This window comes from Manis pentadactyla, chromosome 6 (genome assembly GCF_030020395.1).
Source record: "Manis pentadactyla isolate mManPen7 chromosome 6, mManPen7.hap1, whole genome shotgun sequence".
Classification (NCBI taxonomy): Eukaryota; Metazoa; Chordata; class Mammalia; order Pholidota; family Manidae; genus Manis; species Manis pentadactyla.
Genome location: NC_080024.1, coordinates 56,757,830 through 56,783,933, shown reverse-complemented (window position 1 = coordinate 56,783,933; position 26,104 = coordinate 56,757,830). Strand labels below are relative to the sequence as shown.

General features: G+C 37.4%; 1 protein-coding gene across 9 annotated transcripts in view; it reads right to left on the bottom strand.

The window, feature by feature from the left end:
* ZNF385B (zinc finger protein 385B) overlaps positions 1-26,104 on the bottom strand; it is a 427,842-nt gene that overhangs the window by 108,759 nt on the left and 292,979 nt on the right. The window contains exon 1 of one of the 9 annotated variants that reach the window (XM_036879441.2): positions 24,800-25,331. The exons of the other annotated variants lie outside the window; for them this stretch is intronic. The gene's annotated coding sequence lies outside the window, so the exon portion shown is untranslated. Of the gene's footprint in view, positions 1-24,799; positions 25,332-26,104 lie in introns of those variants that run through there. 9 annotated transcript variants of the gene reach the window in all.

Here is a 26,104-nt window from a genome sequence, read left to right as displayed (position 1 = left end):
GTCAGTAACACTTAAGGGCATTTCATTATCTCAGTAGGACAGACATACATGCGGCAAAGTATGTTGGGTTTGTGCGAGACATGGCATTTATTCAATCTACCAAATACTTGGTGTGCATTTCCATTTACAGGTACACAGCATCCTCAGATCATGAATGTTATGGGACCACTCACTGATATACACACTTGATATAAGAGAGCAGAAGAAATAGCAACCATCCTAGTTAGGGCTTCCTTGAGATAGGGTTAGGAATAACTTGGTGTAAAGCCTTATGCTAAACTAAGGCTAACCTAACTTATTTTTTGAACCCTCTAACACCTTATATAGAGTTTATTGGACATCTTATGCATTTGTATAAAAATGGCTAATACTTACATTTATTATATTCCAACACTGTTCTAAGCACTTTATGCTTATATTCATTTACACAATCTTCAAATTAACACAGTAAGGGAGGAACTTGCTATTACCTGTAAAAACAGGGCACAAAACGATTAAGTATCTTGCTCAAGGTCACAAAGCAGGTAAGTGGCAGAAATTAAAACCCAGGCTGTCTGTCTCTAGAATTCATATTTTAAGCACTATGTTATACTGCTTTGCTGATATAAGGTGAAAGTACTGCCTTTACACTAGTAGAGAATCTCTTGCACCATACATAGCATATAAGAAAAATTACATATCAAATGTCAGCTACTTCTAAACATGCATATTTTCACTCCCAAACATTTTCAGGTAGTTGTGTTTCTCATTTCTGCCAAATAAAGGTCTGAAATGCTTAGCAGCAAGTGACTTTATGAAGCAGTTTCTATATCATATGGGAATTGATGAAGAAAATCTAAATCAAATACCAAATCTCACTGTGCCTTTAATATCACCTTGAAAACAGCATGATTTTCTAGGACACACTGTGAAGTCTGAGGTGATAAGACAGTGTATCTTAAAATGACTTGAAGCCAAAAATGGATTTGTGTTATTACCAAACCATCAAGAAAGTTCTATTTTGGTAAGTTAGAACATGGGGATACTGACCCTATTTTCATATATAATGGTCTTTATGTGTGCAATTCTCAGTGATTTCTGTATAAATTTGGGTGAGGCTGTTTATGAAGAAAATTCAATATTGGCTTATGGAACAAAGACAGAATTCCAACAAGACATCAGGTTGATTTGTCATTCACATTAAGGCCCTTCACTTGCTCCCCTATCTATTATATCTTTTTTGAAGAGATTAATTAGCTACCTTGTGAAATGTGAATGAATCAAGGAGGACCTGAGTCTGCTGAGCATAACACATGTCGTGCAGCATGACCCTTATGTAATAAATCTTTTGGAAAGCAGGTCTTCTTTTCCAAATGGGGCCTGTCTTCACGTTTCTCATGTGAGACTTGGCAAATGGGACATTCTGAGTCTGACAGGCCACTTCTCAGCTCCTCAGCTGACAGCTCTTTCACACAGATGTCAGCCGAAACCTTTACTGGGGCACGTAGAGGATCAGGACTTTTGAGTCATGTCCAGCCAAGAGAATCCATTACCTCTCAGCTCTCTGCCTGCTCTATCCCACCCCAGCAGAGGCACAGCACTCCTGCAAGTCAGCCCCGCTTTACTGAGATGGCACAGAACACGGACAGGGACAGGAGTGGCTGTCAGCAGGCACTGACGTAGGGAGCTCCTTCATGAGAAGTTCACTAAGGAACAGCTCTGCATTTCTGTGATCTATTCTTTTATAAAGACTGGGAGCTTAGGAAGAGATGTGAAAGAATCTAGAGATTTTTATCACGGTTTAGTAGCTTTAGAGTCAGACCCCAGTTCAGATTTTGCTTCTACTATTTATTAGTGATGCAACTTTGGAGAATTGCTTACTATCTGAACCTCAGTTTTCTCATCAGAATTAACACCTGCCTTTTTTAGGTTTGGAGGGGGAAAAACAATTCTTAGCACCATGTCTGGCACAGAGTATGCCTTTAATAGATGCTAGTTCTCTCTTTGTTTCTTTATTACTGAAAAGGGCCAGGTGTTTGAAGGTCTGAATTCAGAAATACCTCCAATATCCTCAGCATATTCCATTTTCATTGGCTTTGTTTATCTTGGATTTATGTCAGGATTTCTTAAATTAGGATCCATGTCCATGAACTCCTCCCTGCCTCCACCCAAGAACTTAATGCAAATATTTGTAACCATGCTCATTTGGGGGAGAACAGAATCAGATTTAATCAACTCTTAAAGGATTCTGTGATTTGAAGAGATTAAAATCTCTGTATATGTCTCTGAAAAGTTGCAGGTAAACTGAGTATCTTTTTGTAAATCAATTTGATTTCTAATGTACTGGAAGAACTAGTGAATAAAAGAACTCTACAGTGACTTTTTCTGTAAAGCAAATACTTGTTTCATAAATTGCATATTTAATCCAGAGTTTTTCAGCTTTTACAAAAGATTCATATTTTCAATATCAGGTTTGCTTAAAATAGAACACACAGTCATATCATATGCACAGTAGCTAACTTCCATTAATGATATACAGTGCAGCCTGGGAGTCAAGTACAGGTTGACATAAACTGAAAAAGCAGAGACCAAAAAGTCCCTGCTCTTTACTGTACAGAACCTTAGTTATCCTCTGCTCCGAAGACCTCATTTTATGGATGAAGAAACTGAGGTTCAAAGAGGTTACATGACTTGTCCAAGATCATTGCAATAGTTACAGATGATAAGGAATAACAGCTGGAAAAATAACGACAGTGATTATGATGATGATGACAGCACTGTTATCTATTGAGCATTTACTTGAGCTAAGCCTTTTAAAGATTTTAACCTCATAGACTTTCACCACAACCCGAGAGGAAGATTTTATTACCCACTCAGCAGGTGAAGCACCCTGCCCAGAGCTCCACAGCCAGTGAATGCACAACTCTGAACCCTAACCAACTCACGACTCGGAACCCTGTTTCAGCCTGAACGACTGCTCATAGGCACTACTTTAAACTGCTCCTAAAATGCAACAGAATAGTCACATGGTCTTAAAGTATAAACAATTAAGAGATTAGGAAAGATATATCTACAGCTTTATGATATATTCAAACTGTTTTAAATATAATATTAAGACAGCCCTTGCAAATTCCATGTCTTGCAGATATCCACTAGCAGTATACTGGGAGTATAAGATCTAGAATGAATACAGGTCATCTCCTGCTTATAATATCATTCTTAGATACAACCCTCTCTGGCCAGGCCTCTCCCCAGTGTGCAGGACAAAGGATCGGCCCACATGGAGTCTATGCTCTCTGTCCTCCTCTTCTAGACTTCAGCAGTAGACCAAGTCAGGGATTTTGGTTTTCACCTTTCAATACCACACACTGAGACTGAGGGTCAGGGCCTACGTGCTAGAACTGCGGGGGTCTTCTCTTCCCATTGTGCCCTGCTTCTTCTCCACCAGGAGGAAGGACGGACAAGCAACAACCATGAAAGAGAGAACTCCCTTCAAAGAGGCTCTTATTTATAATTCTTTGGTAAAAGATAATCCTTTGTTTGAAATATTTGACTATATCATAGAAGTTACCAGGACTAATCAATAAATGACAATGCATCTGAATTTCTACAATTACATTTGATTTTTGGGTATCTCAAATATTATGGCAAGGATTCAGATTTAGTCAATATGTCAAGATTTTACTCTCAAGTATTTGATGTTAACCCAGTAACTGTTTATTCTTTAAAGATTAAGAAAGTTACATAGCGAATGGCTGATTCATTTCCCTCCCTAACATATCTTCTCAGACTTTACACATGGTGTTCATAGCACATCTATATCAGAAATTAATCCTTATCAATATATCTGAGTCATAGTCTTTTCTCAGTCTCCAAGAATTTTACATGGACTATTAATCCTGGAGGGAAAATTTTAAGTAATAGAAATTAGTTTCAGATAAAGGTATAAGATAATTTGCCAGACTAAATACCAGCTAACATGTTAATAATCCTTTGTGAAGTTAGCAGCTACCAGGAAAAAACAAAAACAAAAACCAAACAGAAAACCCCTAAAGGATGGGTTCAGTTCTTGGAAACAAACTTTACAAAAGTAAAGTGCATCAATTGGCTCAATATTGATGAAAATTGTCTACATTATTTATTAGTTATATTTTATAAGCAGTACAGTTGGGCCTTTAAAATTATCTAAAATTTAGGTTAAAAGCCAAATTTAAGAAGATTACTTTTGAACTTTTTAATAATTGTGCTATATGAATTTTCAAAGTTACAAAAATAAAAATCAATACTATATAAGGAAAAAAGAAAAAGATGAGAAAGCTTTCAAGGGCTCCATCAATATTTTAAGCAAGCTTAGAGGAAAAAGTCAAGTTGTTATGTCAGCAATGCCACGGTTACTCAGGTTATGTGCCTTTGGATAAAATTCTTGATTTCTTTATATCTCAGTTTCTTTGCAAATAAAAGAAAGAGAATCAAAACAAACTCCTCAATACTATGCTGACAGGACAATAGAGGTGAGGACTTGATGATATGGGTGAATGTTGAAACCACTGTGTTGTTTATGTGAAACCATCATAAGATTGTATATCAATAGTACTTTAATAAAAACCTCACCAAAATGTCATAGAAAATAAGGGTTATAAATGAGCTCTAACATTCACTTGATAAAAAACATAGCATTATTATCAGAACCATCTTATTTTATCTTTATATAGATCTATATCCCTGTGAACTGAAAGGAATGATTTTTAAAATAGCCTCTTAATTCTAATGATCTTTAAGATTGCTAACAAAATCTTTCCCCGGGAGGAATGGGCAAATAATAATTAACACAATGAGGGTGCTTTAATAAAAGTTATGTTCCTTGCCTAGATTAGGAAGTTTGAATCCTACACACGAACTGCATTTTACAGTGGGGGAAACACAGCTAAACCACAACCTACTCAGGGAAAAACAGAACCACACCTTTCTGTGGATAAAGTACAGATTAGAATTGATATGAATCAGACAGTCTTGTCCTCGCTCAGGATGCTGTAACAATATGAGGAACTTTTCTGTTTATCCTTCTCAAAATTCTTAGTTCTCTGAGTGTAAACAACAAAGTAGGAAGTCCATGGGAGCAGAATCTAAACCATTTCTGTTTGGGCCTGAGGAAGGTATTCATCCTGAACAAGGAGCTGAGTGGACTAAAAGATATCCCTGAGCACAATGGCAAAATCTGGTGGGTAACCATGAAAACAATGACCATGGAAACACTCATGCTACAGTCAGAGTAGTTGCAGTTACTTAACAGGAAAAGACCATTAAAAGCCACAAAGCCTATATGCAAACTAGATGGAAGCAATGCTAAAAGAAGCTTATCTAAAGTCATACTTTTACACAGAGGAAGTTACATTCTTCACACGGCACAGATCATTAACATTTGTAAGTAGAGAACAGTGATACAGAACGTCTTCCCTTATGGGTCAGAAGAGTTGGGTAAGGATAGAGGGATGCAGGGAGACAGATTAGGGGGCAGGTCAGTGAGAGAGAAGTGGGTTGGCCGAGGATCTCTCTGCTTCTCTTGCCCTCTGCCCCCTTCTTCCTGAAGCTCTCTTTAGCTCTGCCTTCTGGCATATGTCTCCTCAGGTCCTCCTCTGGCCTCCCTGATGAAGCTGCTCCGCCTCTCTGAGGACCGCTCTTCCTCTGCTTGCTCTGTGTCTGATGATGGTCAGGTTTCACCACTGGCTTCCTGGGGGTGGTCCTCCTACCCCACCTCCCAGGATGATCCCTGCCTCTCGGGGCACAGTCTCTGCTCGTGCCTGCTGCTCAGCGTCCTAGCCTCTGCCCCGTCCCCAGGCTCTGAATATCCAGGTTCCTGCTGGGTGATCCCAACCGGATGCCCCATAACCACATCCAGAACCAAGCCTATGTGGGCTAATTTTACTCTGAAATGTGAGAAAATGAAGTTACTCATCCTAAAGGAACATCCTAAGATGACAAAAGCTATATTTAGAAGAGGAAGAGAGCCAGTGCCAAAGAGCCAGAAAGGAAAAACATTAACAATATTTCCTATAAATCTTCAGTGTACAAGAATTAGATATTTAAGACTACTTTTAACCATCTGAGTACAAATTAAATTTCACATGATTTGAACTGAAGGATGGCCTTTTGTTCTGTTGCGTTTGTTCTGCTCCTCACCAAATGTTAAAACCAGAGTGAGAAATAGAAGTGGAAATGCTGTTTATTTGGAATTTTCCCTGGCCTCCAATGTTGCTCCTTTCCCATGCAGAGCAGAGAAGCTTTCAAACACCACTCATGTTAAAGTCAGGCACCATGTGGCAGCTAAATCTACTCGCTCTTCCCTGTAGAATGCTATACTCAGGGGAAGAATACAATAAAAAGAGGAAAGCATAACATACTTCTCTACCAAAATTTCTGTATGAAGAATAAGTGGTAATTACTCATGTCAAAATATTTTGGCACCATTGATATAAAATTAATTTCTTTTCAAAGGGGGTGCCCAAGGTTTTAGATTATGCTCTTGTCCTAATGCTAATGCAGTACCCACAGGATATTAAAAAAATGTGAAGTTCTACCATATTATCATTGAAAATTGATTAGAATTTCTCTGTGGATTCATTTTAAAAGTAAAAGTTGGAACAAATTTACATTTCAGTATGTCTTCAGAAAAACTTGAGATTTTCCCTAGACAACTCCTCTCCTTGTATAAAGTTAAATGATGGCAACTACCATAACATATAGCCCCACCTCTCTTCTTCTCATAGCCACATGACCGGTAGGTTTTGGATGTTTAATTCTCCAATATATCTCAAATTCATCCTTGCAACTGACCACTGCCTAGTTCAGACCCTCATCTCTACTTCACTCTACTTTTATTCTTAGATACATCTTCAAAGATCCTGCTTGAAAAAAATAAATAAAATATCCACGTTGAACTGCATGAATCTTCTGCTTTAAAATCCCTGTTTTCAGCCATATATTCAGCAAATACCTGCTGAGTGTCAGTATTTGTGTGCCTGATCAAAGGACAATGTTGGGCATGTGAGATGAACCAGACCAACAGGGGCTCCATGACAGAGCTTTGACCTCACCATCTGATTTACACTAAAGTGGCCTACATGGTCCTCTATGATGAGACCCTTAACCACCATCTGGGCTTCATCCTCACCGTCCCTGTGTCAAGCACTGCATCAGCAACACACATCTGTTTATTGTACCTTGTATACATGATGCCATTTCCCACTTCTGAGACTTTTCTCCTACTGACCTTTCACTCTTCTCTCTCACCTTCATCTGCCTATTTCTATCCACTCTTTAAGAAGTCTCTGACCAACTCAGCCTGGGTGAAGTATCCCTTCACCCAGCCTGGGTGAAGTATATTCACTGCGTTCCTATAATACCTATATTCCACACCACCATTCCTGTTGCATTGTGTTGTAAATACCTATTTGTATTTACGCACAATCATTTTAGGTCCACCCAGTTCTAGATAGACATTCATTTAACAGCTACTGTACTCAAACATAATTATTCACATATTCTATAATAATTTCAGAGAAAATCAGTGGCAAAGAGTTGCTGACATTAGAGTTGTAATTCGGGGAAGAGGGCAAGAGACAGGAAGTGGTTGGATCCTACCTCTAATCCCATATCCATGATGGGCTCACAAAATGCTGGCAGTTTAACCAAAAAGAGTAAATCCAACTGACTGTATCATTCCAGTAATCTCTGCTGCAGTAGTATGTTTGTCTTTCTGATCAAGGTATTAATAACTGTGTTGTGGAAAAGGCTAGTTCTTTTGCTAGAGCTTTTGAGGAAATGCTCTAACAGATGGCTTCAAGCATTCTTCATACAGGAAGAAGGAGTCCAGGAGAAAACTGGTTATGAAGAGATACTGAGGCAGATCATTATCTGTAAATTGACATGGAGGAGAAGCGCTATACCATTGGGCTAATACAGTAAAAACTAAGGCTTCCTGCAAGGCCTTCAGAACATTCCATGAGACAAAAAGCAAGCCATGCAGGCCCAATTGGACTGAAGCGACCCTGTTTTTAAAGACCAGATTAGTGGGGGTAAGCCAAAGCTAGCTCCTCAGAAGAGATCTTGGAACAAGTTCTTTTTTTTCCATTTTAAGCTACTTCCAGTTTTAATTAGACTAGATAATACAAAGTTGCTCACATATCAGATATATAGTCTTGCAGTGAAACAAAACTTCTCTAATAATATAGGCCAAAAAGTATACATGAATAGAGCTCCTTTTCATCTATAAGACCTACTACTATAATTTTCTAAGTATAGAGAGTTGGTATCTACTTTAAATAGAAACTTTTTATGTCAGTACATTTCTAGTAGAAAATGTGGCATTTGGACCTGCGCTCTTTTATAAGTACTGATCTTAGGGAAAAATAGGTTAACATAAGGGTTTATTAAAACCTTGTAAGTTGTATAACTTCTTATTCTTATTAGAAAAAGCCATAATTGCTTTTTTAAAAGGTTTGGATAATTATACTTCAGAATTTTTAGTAAATTACTAAGATGAATACTAGTTATGTCCACAGTAAGGAAAACAATGAATAATTGCTTGTGGTTTGTACTGACAGTCTGCCTTCATTTTAAAAAATAAACCCAAATAACTGGTGGCAGTGAATAAATGTCAATGTGCTTGAGTCTGTGTAAGTTCTCTTGGGGGCTGATATATTTAACTATCGTAATCTTGTTAAACTGACATATGTCCATTGTTCACATTAAGAAATTAATATGTTTCAGGTGTTTTTTCCTGCTTTGGCAATTACTCATTATTTAATTACATATTTATATGGTATTATTGTTGGCCAGACCCCTTAGACATGAATTACTTTTCTAAGCTAGCAACAGTACTCTGAATATGGAGTATTTGTGTGTGTGTGTGTGTGTGTGTGTATCTGTAAGAACGTTAATAGATTCTTCATATTGTGTTTTTGTATGTTGCACATTTTAAGTACCATAGACTTCCTTTCATAAGCTCAAATCTGTTTATCCATTCATTCAAATATTTATTATGCATCTACTAGGAGGCGGTCCCTGTGGTCATCCTGAGTGAAACACACTCCCTGCTCGTAAGAAGCTCACAGGGAAAACAAAACAAACATCTGTGACAAGGGTAGGGGATGAGTTATATGCAAGGTGATGGGCACCTCTCCTTTCTGAATACATACCTTAAGGGAAACCATATCTTAATACTACAATAACTATTCACAAAACAAACTGATGTAGTAGGTATAGTCATCTTGCCTCCTCAAATAAGAACCATCAGAGGGTGTGTGTGGGGGCGACTGTCCCACTGAAACCAACTATGGGGCATAGAAAGAAAATAATTTTATGTTACTATCTACTTTATTCATAGTTGCTCTGCCCAGATTCTGAGAACCATTTAGGATCAACTCAAGTTATTAATATTATTAATTCCTAATCAAGAAAGTTCAGAATTGACTAACCTATATACCTACTGGGAAGTAGTTCTTTAACCTTTCAAAGTCATCAGACTGCTCCTGAAGCCTGAAAGTCACAGTGGCCTTCCCTGTTTGTTTGGGGTCACAAATCAGGAGTAATGACATTTACATTGCTAATAGACTTTGCTCCAAGTATGTTAACTCCTGGTTTGGGGTAGTTTCTCCTACCTGAGAAAAGCTCATTTGCCTGTGCATGAAACTAGCTAATTATCTGAGTAAGAGCTACCCTCACTTGTACATCCAGAAACATGCACACATATTAAATCTAGAAATGTATGAAATTATATCTTCCATATGAGAATCAGAACTAATGTGCAAAGCACATTAAAGTATGCATTGTATTAGTTTACCCTGACATACGAAACATGCACACATATTAAATCTAGAAATGTATGAAATTATATCTTCCATATGAGAATCAGGACTAATGTGCAAAACACATTAAAGTATGCATTGTATTATTTTACCCTGACATACACATTCAATCACCCAACACATCTGGGCACATTAGGGTATAATCATTATGGCTGACATAAACCTATGTGACAATGACCTCTTATGTTAGGTTTTTAAAATCAAGCTAATAGAAAAACTTGTATTTCAGTAGAGATTGAATCCTGGAAAATGTGGAGAACAATTACAAATAATTTCACTTTTCTGTATACCAAATTTTAAGCAGCTAAATATTTGCTTCTCTAATGTTTCTTTGATTACAATTATTAGCAAATGTTGTTATAACATACAATAATATGTTATTAGGTTACTGGTGTTAAATGAAAAATGAGAATTCCAAACTCAGTTTCCTGTACTAATGAGCATTAAATGACCTCAAAACAAGGCCAGATAACCAAAATATCCCATTGGCTCGCTTAAATTGTAACTGGTAGAATTTAAAATGTATGATAATTGGTAACTCTTTTCATCTGTTGTTTGACCAGGCAAGATAAATATACAAATACAGAGAGAGATGTTGAAGTGATAATTAAGATGATCATATCTCAATAAAATGTATATTGTGAAATTTATGACACTTACAAATTTGTAACATGTTTGGAGATCAGTCAATAGCTTATATAATTTGAACAATACTTTTTCCTAAAGTCCAATAAAACATACAAATATGTTTTCAGAGTTAAATTCAATAGGATTTGATATGTGCTTGAAATTAATAACCAACAATTTTGAACAATTTTCTATGCAGCAGGTGCTATGTAAGTGAATTCTACACATTATATAATCTAATTTTCATTAGAACCTTATGAGGTGGACTCTATTATTTCCATGTCACAGAGAAGATTGAAGAATTTTAGTGAGTTAAGTAACTTGCCCACTTACTGTTAATAAATGACAGAACTTGGATAGAAACCAAACCTAGTGACTCTGGAGCCAAATTCCAGCTCCTATTTGGTCTACTGTAGATTAGGAATTAGAAGGCCTGGAATGGAGTCTCAGTATCAATCATTTATTAGCCTTGAGACCTTGGGGAAATCACTGAACTTCTCCAAATTTCAATTTGTTAATATGTAAAGTAGAGCCAAAAAAATTCCCAACCATTCTCACAGAGTTACCATGAGGATTCAAGAGAATAATGTAATCAAGGAAACTGTAGAGTGCTCTACAAATATCTTATTATATTCTAATATCTTAACATTTTATAACTCCCAAGGCATTTCGTGGGGCCAGATAATGACATTATACCAGGTATCTCATTAGAGAAAGAGACTTTAGGAAGCCAATGAAGCAATCTTTTCCTCTACAATAGGAAATTTTAGACAGGTTGCCCAGGATGGCACCAGAGCAATTATTAGACAAAATACTCACCCTTTGTGGGTTATGGATTGAATGTTTGTATACTCCCAAAATTCCTATGTTGAAGCCTTAACTCCCATCATGACTGTGGTTGGAAATAGGGCCTGACAATTAAGGTGATGTTGAATAAAGTCATAAGAGTGGGGCCCTAATCCAATAGGGCTGATGCCCTAATGAGAAGGGGAAGAGACTCTGTTGTCCATTTGAAATCAATATAAGATTGTATGTCAATAAAAAAATCATAAATAAAAATGAATGAGTGAATGAAAGGGAAGAGAAACCATAGCTCTCTCTATGCCACAGAGAACTACCTACAAGCCAGGAAGAATGTTCTCACCAAAAATGAGTAGCAGGAACCTTGATCTTGGGTTTTCCGGTCTTCAGAACTGTGAGAAATGAACGTCTGCTGTTTACTGACCCAGTCTTTGGTATTTTGTCATGGGAGCCTGGCTAATACAACTATTATCATGTTCACCCCTCATGCTGCCAATGTCTCCAAAGAGCAGGGCCAACTGAGTAGCCCTGTCCAGCTCCCAGCTGGATAGCAGTGTGGCCTGAAAGATCACATGAGGGGCTGATAATCTGCAGTTGGGGTGGGGGGGCCACAGAATGTATGAATGTCCTAGGCAAGCTTAGCATGAATGGGGCTCAATATAAACTGCTGTGCCTAGATCAAAATTGAGTTCAGCAGAGAATAGAAATTATCCTCAAAAAAACAATCAAACCAAACCAATAGGAAAATGAAAAAAGCTCCAAAGATGCAGTCTCATGTCTGTAAATATAAATTACTGCTAAAAGTTTAAAACTGAATCTATGCAGAATAAATAGAAAAATTCTGATTAACAAAATTACAACTGAGCAAAGGAAAGAATTTCTACATTAAAATATAAGTAACAATTTACTTCATATCTTTCCTTTTTCACCAGGGCACAGTTCCTTCTAAATTAATCTGCAGTTTTCTGAGCTAGAAGAGTAACTAGCTGATGTCATTCTATATAAAAACAAGTGCACTTTGAAAGATTTCTTCTGCCATGTAATTTCCTTACAATGAATATTAATCTTATTTCTTGAGAGTTTTGCTTTAATTTACAAAAAGATAGGCTGGTTTTCAAATGCAAACATAGCTTCTCAGAAAGGTTTATTCTAAATTCGGAGTAATGCTAAAGTCAGAGTTGGTAAGTGTTTCTCCTTAACTTCTCCTTTTGAATCATCTTTCAGATGATTTAAAAAGGACATAATTTGGTGAACATTTATTCTATGTGAGGCACTACTCTAGGTGCTTACGGCAGGCAGGTTGTGCTAGTTTTCTTTTTAATCTCCATGACACCAGAAGTATTAGTTTAGCACACTGCTTCCCAGATGAAGAAAGCATTTCCCCACTTCCCTTGCAGCCAGCTGTGGCCACACGACCAGGTTCTGGCCAATAGCATGTGAGTGGAAGTGACAACTTCTGGGTCATGCCCTTAGAAGGAAAGGGGTATTTCCTCTAGCTTTCCTCTCTGCTGCGGCCTGGATTCTGGAATTGGGGGTGAGGTGAGTATGTAAAAAAAGTAATGCAGACCAGAGGTGACTAAGCAAAAAGATAGGGTAGCCTGGGCTCGCAGAAAGCTGTTATACCATTTCTGGATTATTAGTTGAGATAGAAACAAGCCTCTGTCTTGTAGGAGCCACTGTATTCTTGAGCTCTTGTTACAGTAATCTAGCCTATATTTTCATTTAAAGAGGACTGTATATACATTTTATGAGGTATTACTGTCCCATTTTTGCTAGAGAATTAAGGCTTAGAGAGATTAAAGAACGCTATAATCACATCGGTGGTAACTGGTGAGGCTAAAGTTTTAATCAAGTGCCTTTCTCATTAGATCTTTTTTATTCTAATAGAAAGAAAATTACTCATTTATAGAAAATTCTACCATACAGCTTTCTAATCCCTGATCTATTAATCTCATAGGATAATAAAAAGGCTTCAGTTTCCTTGAATTAGAATCAGTGCTACAAACCCCTACTTTTCTAATAAATTTCCCAAGTTTCCAACTCCTCCAGGACCTATCCCTCAAAAAATGTTCCATTAGGAAACTTACGGAGAAATAGGATGCTGGTTCTCCTGGACTGTGAGAGGGCTAGTCAGAATGGCCTAAAAATTCACAAAATAATGCACTGGAAAACCACTAACTCAGAAACAGATCAGAGGGCTTTTTGGTGTGCATTTTCTTCCTTAGTATTATCCTTAAGTTAACACATAAATTTGTTCTTAGAAGGAACCATATGTGCATTCATTCAACATTTAACACCTATTTGTAGAGGGCCTATTCTATGCCAGGTACTTCCTTAGATACAGGGAAAATACCTAGAAACAAACTAGACAAAAGTCCCTGCATGCATTGAGATTATACTCAAAGGCATCTACTGCAGGTGACGTCCCACACAAATGAACACAACAGGTTTTCACTGTGTGCCAGTAATTTGTATTTTTAAAATAAACTATATGTAGTTTTGTAATAGTATATATATGTTTTGGAATAATTTTAAATTTCAAGAAAAATTATAAAGGTAATGCAGAGTTCCCATATACTCCTCACCCAGTTTCCTCTAATGTTAACATCTTATATTACCATGGTACATTTGTCAAAATGCAGAAATTGATACTGGTAGATTTCTATTAACTAAATTCCAGACTATTCTGATTTCATTAATGTCCTTTCACTGTCCAGGATTGAGCCCCAGAACAGCGCAGTGCATTTTCTCATCCAATTTCCTTAGTTTCCCCTAGTGTGTGGCAGTTTCTCAGTTGTTCCTTTTTTATCATGACCTTGACAAGTTTGAGGAGGTATTTTGTAAATGTCCTTCAATTTGAGGTTGTCTAATATTTTTCTCATGATTGGACTGTAGTTAGGGTTTTTTGAAAGAATACTGCAGAGGTAAAGTAGCCTTTGATCACTTCATACCAAGAGACAAATGACAACAATATGACTTCTTACTAGTGATACTAACACTTATCTCCAAAGGTTCCTGGTTGTTTTTGAAACAATTTGGAAACCCAGATCTGGACATTGGATATACCTGTTGCTCCCAGGATGTTGTGGTTTCTAGACTCTCTCAGTAAGTCATATGATTTTAAAAATTAAATAATTTTTGGATGTCAGAACTAATGAGCTCCATTTCTATAAGTTTGCATTAAAATACAGTTAAATTTATTTGAGAATATATACATATACATATATAAATGTACACATATACATGCAAATAGACACACACAAACATACATGAATTTAGAGACAGTAAAATAATGTTAGGTATGGAATGGCAAAGTGATTTCTTGCCATTACTACAGTGTTCTGTGCTTTATATTCTAAGGGGCTACATTTTAAGGAATTTACACATGAGCACACGTACTTTAGTGGAATGAATTTTGGAAGGCTCCTTAAAAGAAAGAGGATATCACTTTCTCTACTCTGTCCTCTAATCTGCTGCTTGGCACACAGATGGGTGACTTGGTGCTCTAGCTGGCATTTTGAGGCCCAGGGCCATACTTTAGGCCTGGTAAAGTGTTGAGTTAAAAATATCCTGATCCCTTAATGACTTTGTGGAGACAGTATATAAGCCCTGGATTACAGACCTCCAGACCTCTTTTGTGTGGGAGAAAAATAAACTATCTGTTAAGCCATTTTTTATCTGGGCTCTGTTCTGAGTTGAATGCAATTCCTAATTAATATAAATAGTTTGGAGAAGAGTCAGAGGGAAGTAGCATTTATGGAGTATACTATCTATCAAGTATTTTATATACTTTATTTCATGTAATCATCAAAATAACAGTATGCTGATAGTTGAGAAAATGAAAGATTAATGACACTAAAACTTGTGCTTAGGTTTACACAGACCGTTATTGAAACAAAGCCAGAATTTAAGCCAAGTCCTATTTCCCTATCACCACATGCTAAAATGCTTTTTTATGGTAGGTCCCAGACTTATGTTGATTGCTAGCAATGTACAAACACATAATTGTTGTACTTCATTCAATGACTAGGATAGTATTTAAGTAAATAAAATGATATGTATTTAAATGTGCAACAAAACAGAAAACATGCATCCATAATTTGAGTCTGCTTGCTTCTCTCCATGGTCAGCACCTCAAATGGCAGAAGTGGCATCAGGCCCTTCAGGAGTGAAACCTCAGAACTTATTGCCCTTAATCCACATGTAAGTATAGTTTTTCTCTCTGGGCTAGAACAGAAAACCATTCAAACTATCCATCAATCTCTCCACCTACTTATACAGTCATATTTACTGAGCATTTACTATATGCTAAACAACTTGTTACCTCCTGCATATACAATATTGAATAAGACACAGTCCTCGTTCTCCAAAAGTTTACAGTTTAGTGGGAGAAACACACAAATAAATATGCAATTACAACAGAATGGTGTTTCTCAAGCCCAGCAAATTTTTTTGTACTGGGTGATTGTTTGCTGAGGGGTGTTGTGCACTGTAAGGTGTTTAGCAGCATCCGTGGCCTCCACTCACCAGATGCTGGTGGCACCCCAGCCCTTTGTTACAACCCAAAGAGTATCCAAGCACTGTCAAATGCCCCCTGGGGGCAAAATCACCCTCCTGTCTCCTATGCCCTCCCGCCCCATTGGGAACTGGGGCAAGAGAGTACAGGCCATCATACAACTGCAAGAGAGGGGCTCCTAACAACAGTGGCCTGGGGTTACACAAGTTTTCTGGACAAAGTGACTTTTTCACATAGGCTTGAAAATATAGTAAAATTCAGCCAGATGACGTAAATGACTATATGTGTGTTATCTGCTTTTATATGTGTATCAAGAAGGCCTTCCAAGCATGTGAAAAAAAGAGTTCAGTACAACACATCTCGGGAAATAAAGGGGTTTAGCGTGTTTGGAGTGGGGAGGTTTAGCATTTACAAGAAGGAAGTATTAAAAGGTAAGAATGCCTATAGAGGAATTCAGGAATCTAGTCATGACAAAACACGAGACTGTGATCAGAAAAGGCAAATATTTGGGGAGGGAGGAGTTCAGTTTTAGATGTGTTGTATTTGAGTTGCCAACCAAGTGAAAATGTCCAACAGAAAGTTAGATTTTCATTTTGGGAACACAAGGGCATGATTCAGCCCAGAGAATAAACACCATCCAGATGAAAAATTAAGTTGGAGATGAGTGGGGATGGGTAAGAGGAATTTTAAGCCTGAATTCTGACTTCCAGGTTAGCTGCTCACAGACTCTGTTCTTGTTTCAGGCTCTCTGAGTCTTCTGGGTATATCTGCTAAGCTACCTCATGGAATTTCTGAATGTAAGCACAACTGGATTGTTTTCATCTTTTCACTGTATAGCACATGATTCAGGGTAACTCACATAACCTATTTACTTGTCTGTGATATGTATTCTGAATAAAGGGTCAACTTTAATATCTGAATCATTCTGTACTAACATTATAGAGCCCCCTTTAAAAACAATGATCACATTAGTCTAAAGGCAAGAATTCAAAACAATAAGCCATTTTATAAAGGTCTAAAAATATATTTCCATTAAGTGTGTTTATGAAAATCTTTCCTTTGAGAGGTTTTGATTTAGCAGTCTTGAAATAATCAACTCATGGGAGGCAAAAGCTGAAAGCCAGAATATTAGAGACTTTCCTCCTCCATTCAGTGATTTTAGAGGAATCACTTCCCTCATGTCTTAGATTCTTTCCCCTCCACTCCATAGCTACTGCTGTCACCATTAACATCTCTCCCATGTGCCTCTCTAAGAGCTTCTTAACTGGCCTCCTTGTCTCAGATCTTTGCCCTCTTCAAGTCTTTGTCACACTTTGCAAGAGTGATCTTTCTAGAATACATATATGAACAGTTTACAAACTCTACTTAGAAACATCATGGCTTCTCACAAAATCCAGAATCCTTATGTCAAAGTCTTTTCCACTTGTTGCAGCTATCCTTTGCAAATTTATCTCATATTTACATTCCAGCCCTGCAAGACCTCTATTAGGTCCTGAGGCTTTATGTTGACTTAAATCTATAGGCTCGTGATCTTACCCCTCCATCCGCAGTCCTTCTGGAAAATGATACTCAAGCACAGTTCAAGCAGCTTTTCTGTAAAGTCTTTACTAGTCTCCTCTCCCCTACCTGAACCCAGATAGGGCTGACTGCTCCTCCTTTGGTCGCATCCCATGTGCCTTTTATATATTTCTGTATAGTGTCAAGGCCACTTTACTATATGCATTTATTTTTATAAGTGTCTCTCTTATTAAGCTCTCAGCTCCCTGAAGACAGGGACTGCTTTTTCTTTTTTTGTCTCACTGAAACATGGCAAATATCAGGAGCTCAATAAATATTTGTTGAACGAATCTAGTCCAGAAATATCTGTTGAATGAATCAGCCTCTATTATTACCAATGAGAAAACAAGGACCAGAGAAGTTAAATGACTCACCCAAGGTCATTCATCTAGTAGGTGAGAGTGGGGAATAGAAGCTATAGATGTTGCCTTTAAAGTAGGCCTTTAGCACTATACCAGATGGTCCTCCACATTTGTTAGAAAAGAGGGCACTCAGGCCCCAGCTTTGTAGGTTACTAACTTGGTTGAACAAATAGATAGTTTTAAAACTATCTATTTCAGTGACTATTTGATAAGAAACTAATATCTTTACTCTGGCTGAGTGAAAAAGTGGGCAAGATAATTTTAAAATGACATATCATTTGATTTTAGTCTCCACTTCTGCCCTACTCATCACCTCTTCAACCTAGTTGACTTCATCAATTAGCATTTACTTGGATAGTTTCAAGATTTCAAAATCCATGAGGACCTTCCAGCTGAAGACAAACGGTTACCACATTCTTCTTGTTAAAAGAAGAAAACTTGTCTCAGATTAAGAATTTACTATGAATATTTCATACTTAAATAATCCATAGTAGGTTAGAGTAGTTTGTGTTTGTTTATTTTCACTACTTAAAAAATCAAAAAGAGACAGTCCTAAATTCTAGGCTCCTTTGGAATTACGTGACTATGTTGTCTGATAAAAGACGACTAAGTTTGTGCTAGGTTACAATTTTTTTTTTCTAAATGACCATGAAGATAACTAGCGTGTCCTTTTCATTCATGATCACAAATGAAACAGAACATATAAAACATGAATATATTTTATATGGAATGCTTTAATAGTTCTTAGTATATAACATTAATATGTAAAGGCCCTAAGGAGTCATTTAAACTCTGCACAACAAGCCACATTTTAATAATGCAGAGACTATGTGAGATGGAAGCCAATTTCTGCCATTTAGATAACATAAGTAAAAAACAATTTCCCTAAAGAGCTGAAGCTTATAAGTAAACGAGGTTTAAAATGCACATGTCCTACAGATGGCAGAACTTAACATGAGCTGCAAAAGCACAGGAAAAAGAAAAGATTTAAAAAATTCCCTCCAAACCCAGGCTTCTTTCAAGTCTTCTGCTCAAAAGAGAGTCAAGGATACTAATGAATATACAACTTCCAGTTTCCTCTACGAATAAATTCCATGTCTAAATCTATGAAGTAAAACAAACTTGTCCTATGTTTAGGTTCTCTCAAAAGATAAAGTGGTCTTTCGTATTCCTTTAGGAATTGATGGTGCTTGAATACATAAAGACTTGACAGACTGTAGTGCAGTGAAAAAACGAGTGCCATTTTGTTAATGGCAGTTTCTAACCTCTGCTGGGAAGATGAGCATTTTGCAGGCTCTGCTCTCTGGATCAGCAAAACTGCCGTTATAAAGAAGTCCTGTTCTGCTTGGGCAAGTTTTCATTTCAAGAAAAGGAATGAATAGCAAGCAAAGAGGATTTTTCTCATCTCTGTGTTGACCATTCCACACGTTGAGACCCAGTCCTGCCACCATTCCTCACGTAACAGAGTGGTAGGGGTAGCATTTGAGTTCTGTTAGGCTTACCACTCTTCTGGCTAAAATCATCTTCCAACTGGTCTCCTCTCTTGGGAAGGAGCCTGAGGCCATGAAAACCACTCATTCATCACCTGCCACACCACAGTGATTGTCTGAGCCCACATCCTGGGCTGGCATAATTTGCTTGACAGCCTGGAGGTCAGCCTGCCTAGTGATGGAAGAATCTCTTCTTTCCCATCTGAAGAATCTTTTATTTTCCATTTTCAAATGCTATAAAGCACTGTCCTTTGTGTACATGGATGATGTTCCTGACCTACCATCAGTGGTGGTGAATCTGAAAAGCAAGATGTGCTGATATAGTAGGGCTAAGCTCCGGGCTACAGGAAGGAAAGTGTCACAAAATGACAAGAACTCTTGAAGAACCCTGTGCAGCACTGCAGAGAGAGCTGTGCATTAGTCTGTGCCTTAGGCTTTCAGAAACCTGCATCCATTTGACCCCCACACCTCCAGACTCTGATAATTTTCATATTTTGGTGTTAGTTTTCAGGCAGATTTCTATTATCTGGTACAGTTTCATAGATTGACTGGCACTGCATATATTTCCAGGGACGAAGAAACATTAAAAAGTTCTGTCAAGTACCTTGGAAAGAACTGAAGGCGCTGTGTCAGCTTTAATTTTGAATGTTCTTGTTACGTGTCACTTTGCCTCTCAGACTTCATGCCAGGAGGGAGTCAAAATCCTCACTACTCTCCAGCTGCTCAACAGCATACATGAAATGAGTAGGGGGCCTAACGCTGACCTACTGGCTCAATTTCTGCCTGTATCAGCAGAGAGCCAGAGACTGACTGAGTCAGCTTCCTGTCCATTCTCCCACTAAATACAAACCAGGTAGAGCTAGCTGCCCAGACACACACATTCCATAGGGAAAGGAGGGCAGCAAAGAAGAGAACAAAAGAAGGTTCAGGAAAGGGAGAGCATGAAAATATTTCTAAAGTGGGCTAATTGCGAAGTTGTATTGGCATTTCTTTAATCTACAGCAATTTCCTGCCAATCCACTCTGGGGAGGGGGAGAGAAATGGCTATTCTCTCCCACCACAGTCAAATCCCAGGTTACATGTCTATTTCCCATTTGTATATATCCATTGACACTGAACCTGATACATGACGAATATTTTACTGTGGGGTCCCAGAATTTAGAAATAAATAACCCAGCTTCACGTCACTTTACTAGTTCCACGAATAAAAAGGAACAATGTCACTGAGACACCATCAATTCAGTTACTGGAATATAAGCAGACTTAAACATTGTGAAATTGTCCCACTTTGGTAATAGGAACTGATTCTATACAAAGTTATGCAACAGACAAATTTGAAAAAAAGGATGCTACTGTGATGAGAATGTTTTTTGCCAGTGTAAAACCCAGGTTGATCTGATTTTTCCTTTGTGAGGCAGATCCAATTATAGTCAAATATCCAATGCAACATTCATTAAACTGTCACCACAGGGACAAAAATTATAAAGGGGAAAAGTTTAGCATAGTATAGTAGAAAGCACATGTTTACAAAGGGCTGGGTCAACATCCTTTCCATTGTGTAGAATCTGTGTGTAGCCCTAGAGAAGTTACCTAATCTCACCCTGTGAGGAAACTCTTACAGTGGGTCACACCCACCTTACAGGGGTGTCAGAACTGAGGGGGGGAACTGACCTGGAGACAGACCACCAGGGTTTGGACTCACATTCCACAACCTCAGTAGGCCTCAGGCAAGTGAATAATCCTCTCTGTGTCTCAGATCTCTCATTTGGGACATGGGGGCTATGTTGGAATTTGTTTCGTAGGATTACACGAGACAGTGTATGCATGGGGTTGAAGCCCAAAGCCAGGCATCTGGGATTTTTACCTGCACCCATTTGCCTGCTAAATTTATGAACATTGTGGTGGTGGTAGTGGTACTATTATCACTGTTTTATCATCCAGAAAGTGGTTGTGCTCAATACATAGTGGCCTTATTTCTCTCTTCAAAATTTCCTTTCTGTTCCCTTCTAAGAATTTTACATATTTGATACCACATGAATATTGTTTGCTTACTGCAGCTTTCCCTTTAGGTAAATGCTTTACCTGACTCACATTTACTTATGATGACTGAGGGTAGCAAAAATCTTAGAAAGTTAAGGTTCAGTGGGAGCTTTGAGAGAGTCTCTAATTATCCAGCTACTTATTACAAAGGCAAAGTATCTCAGAGTGGATCATTTCTACTAAAAACCAATATATATATATACTTTATAATATATAAAAATGTTACTTTTTGTATATGGGTATATATGTACATATATATACACACACACATATATTTCAAACTTAGAAGCTCTCTTTGTGGTCATATGAAATGCTTCTGTGCTAATATTTATTTTTTTCATTGTCTATTTCCCATCTGTTCCACACAAACTAAAAATGCTCACTCAGTCTTTTCTACGTTATCTGTAGAGTATGGTTTCAGAATGAAATTTCTCCAGCTTCCCATGGTTCTTAGGTCAAGGAAAAATATGAAGATTTTTATTTGGGGCTGTTTTACTTTGAGTAGAATGAATACTTAGTGACTAGGAGCTCACAGACAGCAATGAAACAGCTCTGGGATGTGTGACACCCAAGCAGGCAGTAGGAAGGAACCCCGTGGGAGGAAGGGGTTCAGCTTGGCTAATACTTCTTTTCCTATACACTTTCTTAAAAGACTTGTAGGGAAACTTCAACTTATTCCCTTCTAAGCAGAGCTAACTGCAAAAGCCTCCAAACTGTTCTACCCAAACGAGGACAGCACCTGATGTGGCTTCAAGGGGGAGAGCAAAGCAACTGGCCTTTGTTTATACTTTGTTTATACAACTGCTTTGCTTTGTTATACTTTACTCTGCTTACTTAACACTAAGAACAAGTTTTCCTTGGCAATTCACACCAATGCCTTCATTGTAAATTGGATATAATGGAATGTGTGGGTTGTTCTCATTAATAGACAAACTGAGGCACAGGCAGGGCCTTTCAGTGATTTATCAAGTGTCAGAGCTGTAGACTGAATCTCAGCTCTCTCCATGGTCCATTCCAAAAGGTCACTTGGAGTCACTTGGACCTTAAAGTCCTTTCTGCTCCAATGACTCTAAATAATCAGCTACTTTTTTAGTGGAAAACAAGGCTCATAGCCTGCCCAACAGTCCATAGTGAGGAAATGTAGTGGTGTCAGCACTGGTCTGATTGGGTGTCTTGTGATTATAAATTGGGCAGGAACAATATCTTTTCAAAAATTAAACCACTGAAATCTTTGTACATTCTGTTTATGAAGAACAAACAACTATGGATCCCCTTAAAAATGAGAGAAATCTCCTTAAAAAAAGAGACTGGCAGATCTCCCTCCCCCACTGCTCTTCTTCGCTTTTCCACTGTCCTCTAGAAAACCTACAGATCTCCCAGCAATGATGCGTTTAGAGCTCTCCAGACCCTGTTCTTCTAGTTGTTCACACAGGCAAATATAATGTCTCTTTGAAGAAAAAAAAACTGTTTCCTTAAATAACTGCCTTTTTTATTAACTCGTAAGTATAACACTGACTACTGCCATTTAATAGTCTTAGCAAACTGCATGGATAAAACACAATTCAATAATAACAATCATAGCATGGGCTCCTTTTTTTTTTTCATAGAACGCTTTCCTTTAGCAATAAGCCCACTTCATTAAGAAACAGAATGAAAGCATGACAGTAACCCTGTGCTAGTTCCATAATACCAGAACCCCACAGCAAATTTCATCCTCACTTGTTAATATTGTAAAGGACAGAAAACATACTGAACAAAAGGACACTATAAGATCTTCAAACAATGCTTTTTTTTACAGAAAAAAAAAAAAGCACTACAAAAACTCTTTTGGAATTACCTTCTATTATTTCATGGTCCAGATGGGGTTGTTGCATTATATCAATTATTAACAAGGTAACAAAATATTAAACTGAAAGTGTGTTGGCTCTAATTGAAAGTGGTATGTCTAAACTTCTTATGGAATGTTTTGGCAGCTCTAATCATCAGAAATATCATTCCTCTGTGTCTCTTGTTACTGATAGCAGGCTGTAGTAGCTTCTCAAAAATCCCTACAACCTTATTTAAGTATATTATCAGTGAACACTGAATTTTCACATGTGAATACTCTCTATTACAATCTACTTAGAGATTCTAAAACTGAGGTCTTTGCAGTGGGCTTTATTTATTCAATTTGCCATTAAAAATACTACTGTTAGAGCAGAAGATAAAGGAAATAAATTATATGGGATTCAATGAAATTTCTCCAAAATATGAATGCCACTTTCAATTATGATAAATATGAATTACTTGCTATTGATGAGAATGAAAACCTAGTTCAGGGCAAGAAACATTTCTTTATAATAAACACTGAAACATAATAGAAAATCGCCTTTGAAAATAACGTGAAAAAGAATACTGAAGTATCTGAAAAATACACTACTCTTAATTTTACTTCGTTTGCTAAACATTTCAAATATTTTCCATTTAAATCCTTTCTTCTTTACCCAATATTATCAGCAGCAATCATATCCTTGAAAAATTCTTTTACAAATCCATCATGAGTGTATTTTATACCTCCATTTATATTTCTAAAATAAATTTCAGTAGGAATTTTTACTGGGAACATTTTAAAAATTATTGAATAGAAAGATATACTGTCATTTATTATAATTATTCTGAAATCTTGGTAGTTCAATTTTCATGCATATAAACAAGAACAATTGCTTAAATATTTGAAACCACTCCTAAAAGATACCATAGTTCTGAAGAGGGCACAGAGATTCCAGTGTCAGGAAAGGCAAACTGTCCTTGCTGTTATTAATAAGACTCGAATTTTTTAACCTGGTTCTACCAAACTTCAACTACCATCAACATTTCTTAGAAAGTTCCTGCATCTTTCTATACCATTCTTTAACCCATCTTGGTTATTACAACGGTGCCCATGTAATTTACCATCCAAACCAGGATGGTTTTGAGAATGAAAGGAGATGCTATTAATAGGCTTAGACTGGGACAGTCCCAATCAAATTGGGGTACATGGGGACCCTAGTTATAGCCAGCTAAATAATGTAACCTTTCTGCTGTCATTAAGTTGAAAGAGCCCATATGTGCAGGGCACCTTCTCCAAATGACAATTCCCACTTCCGGTACACATAAGTAATGATGGGTGGGAATAAAACAAACAAGCAGATTTCTTTCAACTTTGTAAAGGAAAAGCAGGCAAAAGGGAAGAAAAGACCAAAGAAAATCGAAGATCAGTTTCTAGGGGAGTGCAACAGTTAAAAAAAATGCACTCTGCTGTCCCAATTATTCGTTTCTTGCTTTCTTTGAGCCCTTAGCCTGCTGGTATACGTTAGTAGTTCATTTAGATTTAGATTAACTTTTTATTGTTATTAAGCAGCTCTAATTTCAACTTCATTTAGCATTCGCACAAATCTAAATAAATATTAGAATAAGAAGTGGTTAATTCTATCAGGTTTCATTTATGAACAATGCTCAAAGCTATTGTAAAGGGCCCAGTGGGCTCAAATGGCAGCTAAGTTCATTTAGCCGTCAACTCATCAACATACACTTTATAATACCTACTTTATCGCGTATGTTACAGCAGGGAAGAGACTCCTCACCACTGCCGGTTTCTAGTCTTCTTTGTGACTGCCTACACCTAAGCCCCAGTGTTCTGAATGTAAGTCATAGAAAATAATACCCTAACATCTAACTTGAGCCAGCCAGTGGCACTTGGCCTGCGGTTGACTCAGTTACTAAAACTACCCTCACTTCTGTAAGCCCATTGTAAGCTGATGTTATTTTTGCCATTAGTATTTTTGAAGCTAGTTCAGATAAAGAGGAGGTACATTGCCAAAAAATGTTTATTAAGTAAGACTCTCGTGTCAGGACTACCATATCATACAAACTATGATACAAAGCCACTGTCCCAAGTGATAACAGCTGAACTCTCACTATAGGTTAGACGTGACTAGCAGACTGCAGATCTCCGATAACATGATAAAGCATATTTTATATACATATATAAAATAAAAGCCAGTGAAAAATAACCTGATTTTTATTTTCACTTAATTTAACATTGATCAAAAAACAGAGAAATACTGTAAAAAGTGAAACTATCACTTAAGAATTTTTAATAAAACCTGAAACTAGGAAGATGCAAATGAAAAATCATCCTTTAAGTATCTAATTTTTTTTTTGCTACCTAGAAAACAGAGAATTTGGCTTTCCTAAGTGAAATGGTTTTTCTAGGCCTTCTAAATTTAAATATTAGGCCCCCAGGGGACATAACTGTGGATTTTCAACAGTTATATCAACTTTCCTCTAATTCTTTCCCTGAAAGCTTAAAAACTGCATTTTCTCTATGCTCTTGCTGCTTGGGTTCCAGCTGCTACCCAGGCTGCACCAATTAGGGTGCTGGATTAAGTCACAGGGGGAGAGACTGGGGCACCTGGCTGGGATGCTATGGGCTGTCAGGGAGGCAGGAAGAGCACCTCCTTTGAAAGCCTAGTCTGTGATAGGGCTTTAGAAGCCATATCCAGAAAGTCAAGCTAAAAGTTGTTTTTCAGCTGTCCCAAACATTCTGGAAGTCCTTTCACGTGTTCCAGTAAATCCCTTTTTTATTGAATTAGCTCATGTGGTTTGAACCTTGAGCATTGCATTATCCCTTAAAGTGAGAACACAAAATTACTAGTTTCCTTTACTTAAAATTAAAAATAAAAAATTGTACGCATAAATTTCTCCCAAGAAATAGTGTTAGTCTTCTCACCTCGGCTTATCTTTCATCTTTATCTAGTATTTTGGCAAATTTAACACATACAATTCCCTCTCTCACCTTTCTGTACCTTTTAATTGCTGCTCTTAAAGGAAACAAAATGACTCGCCGCT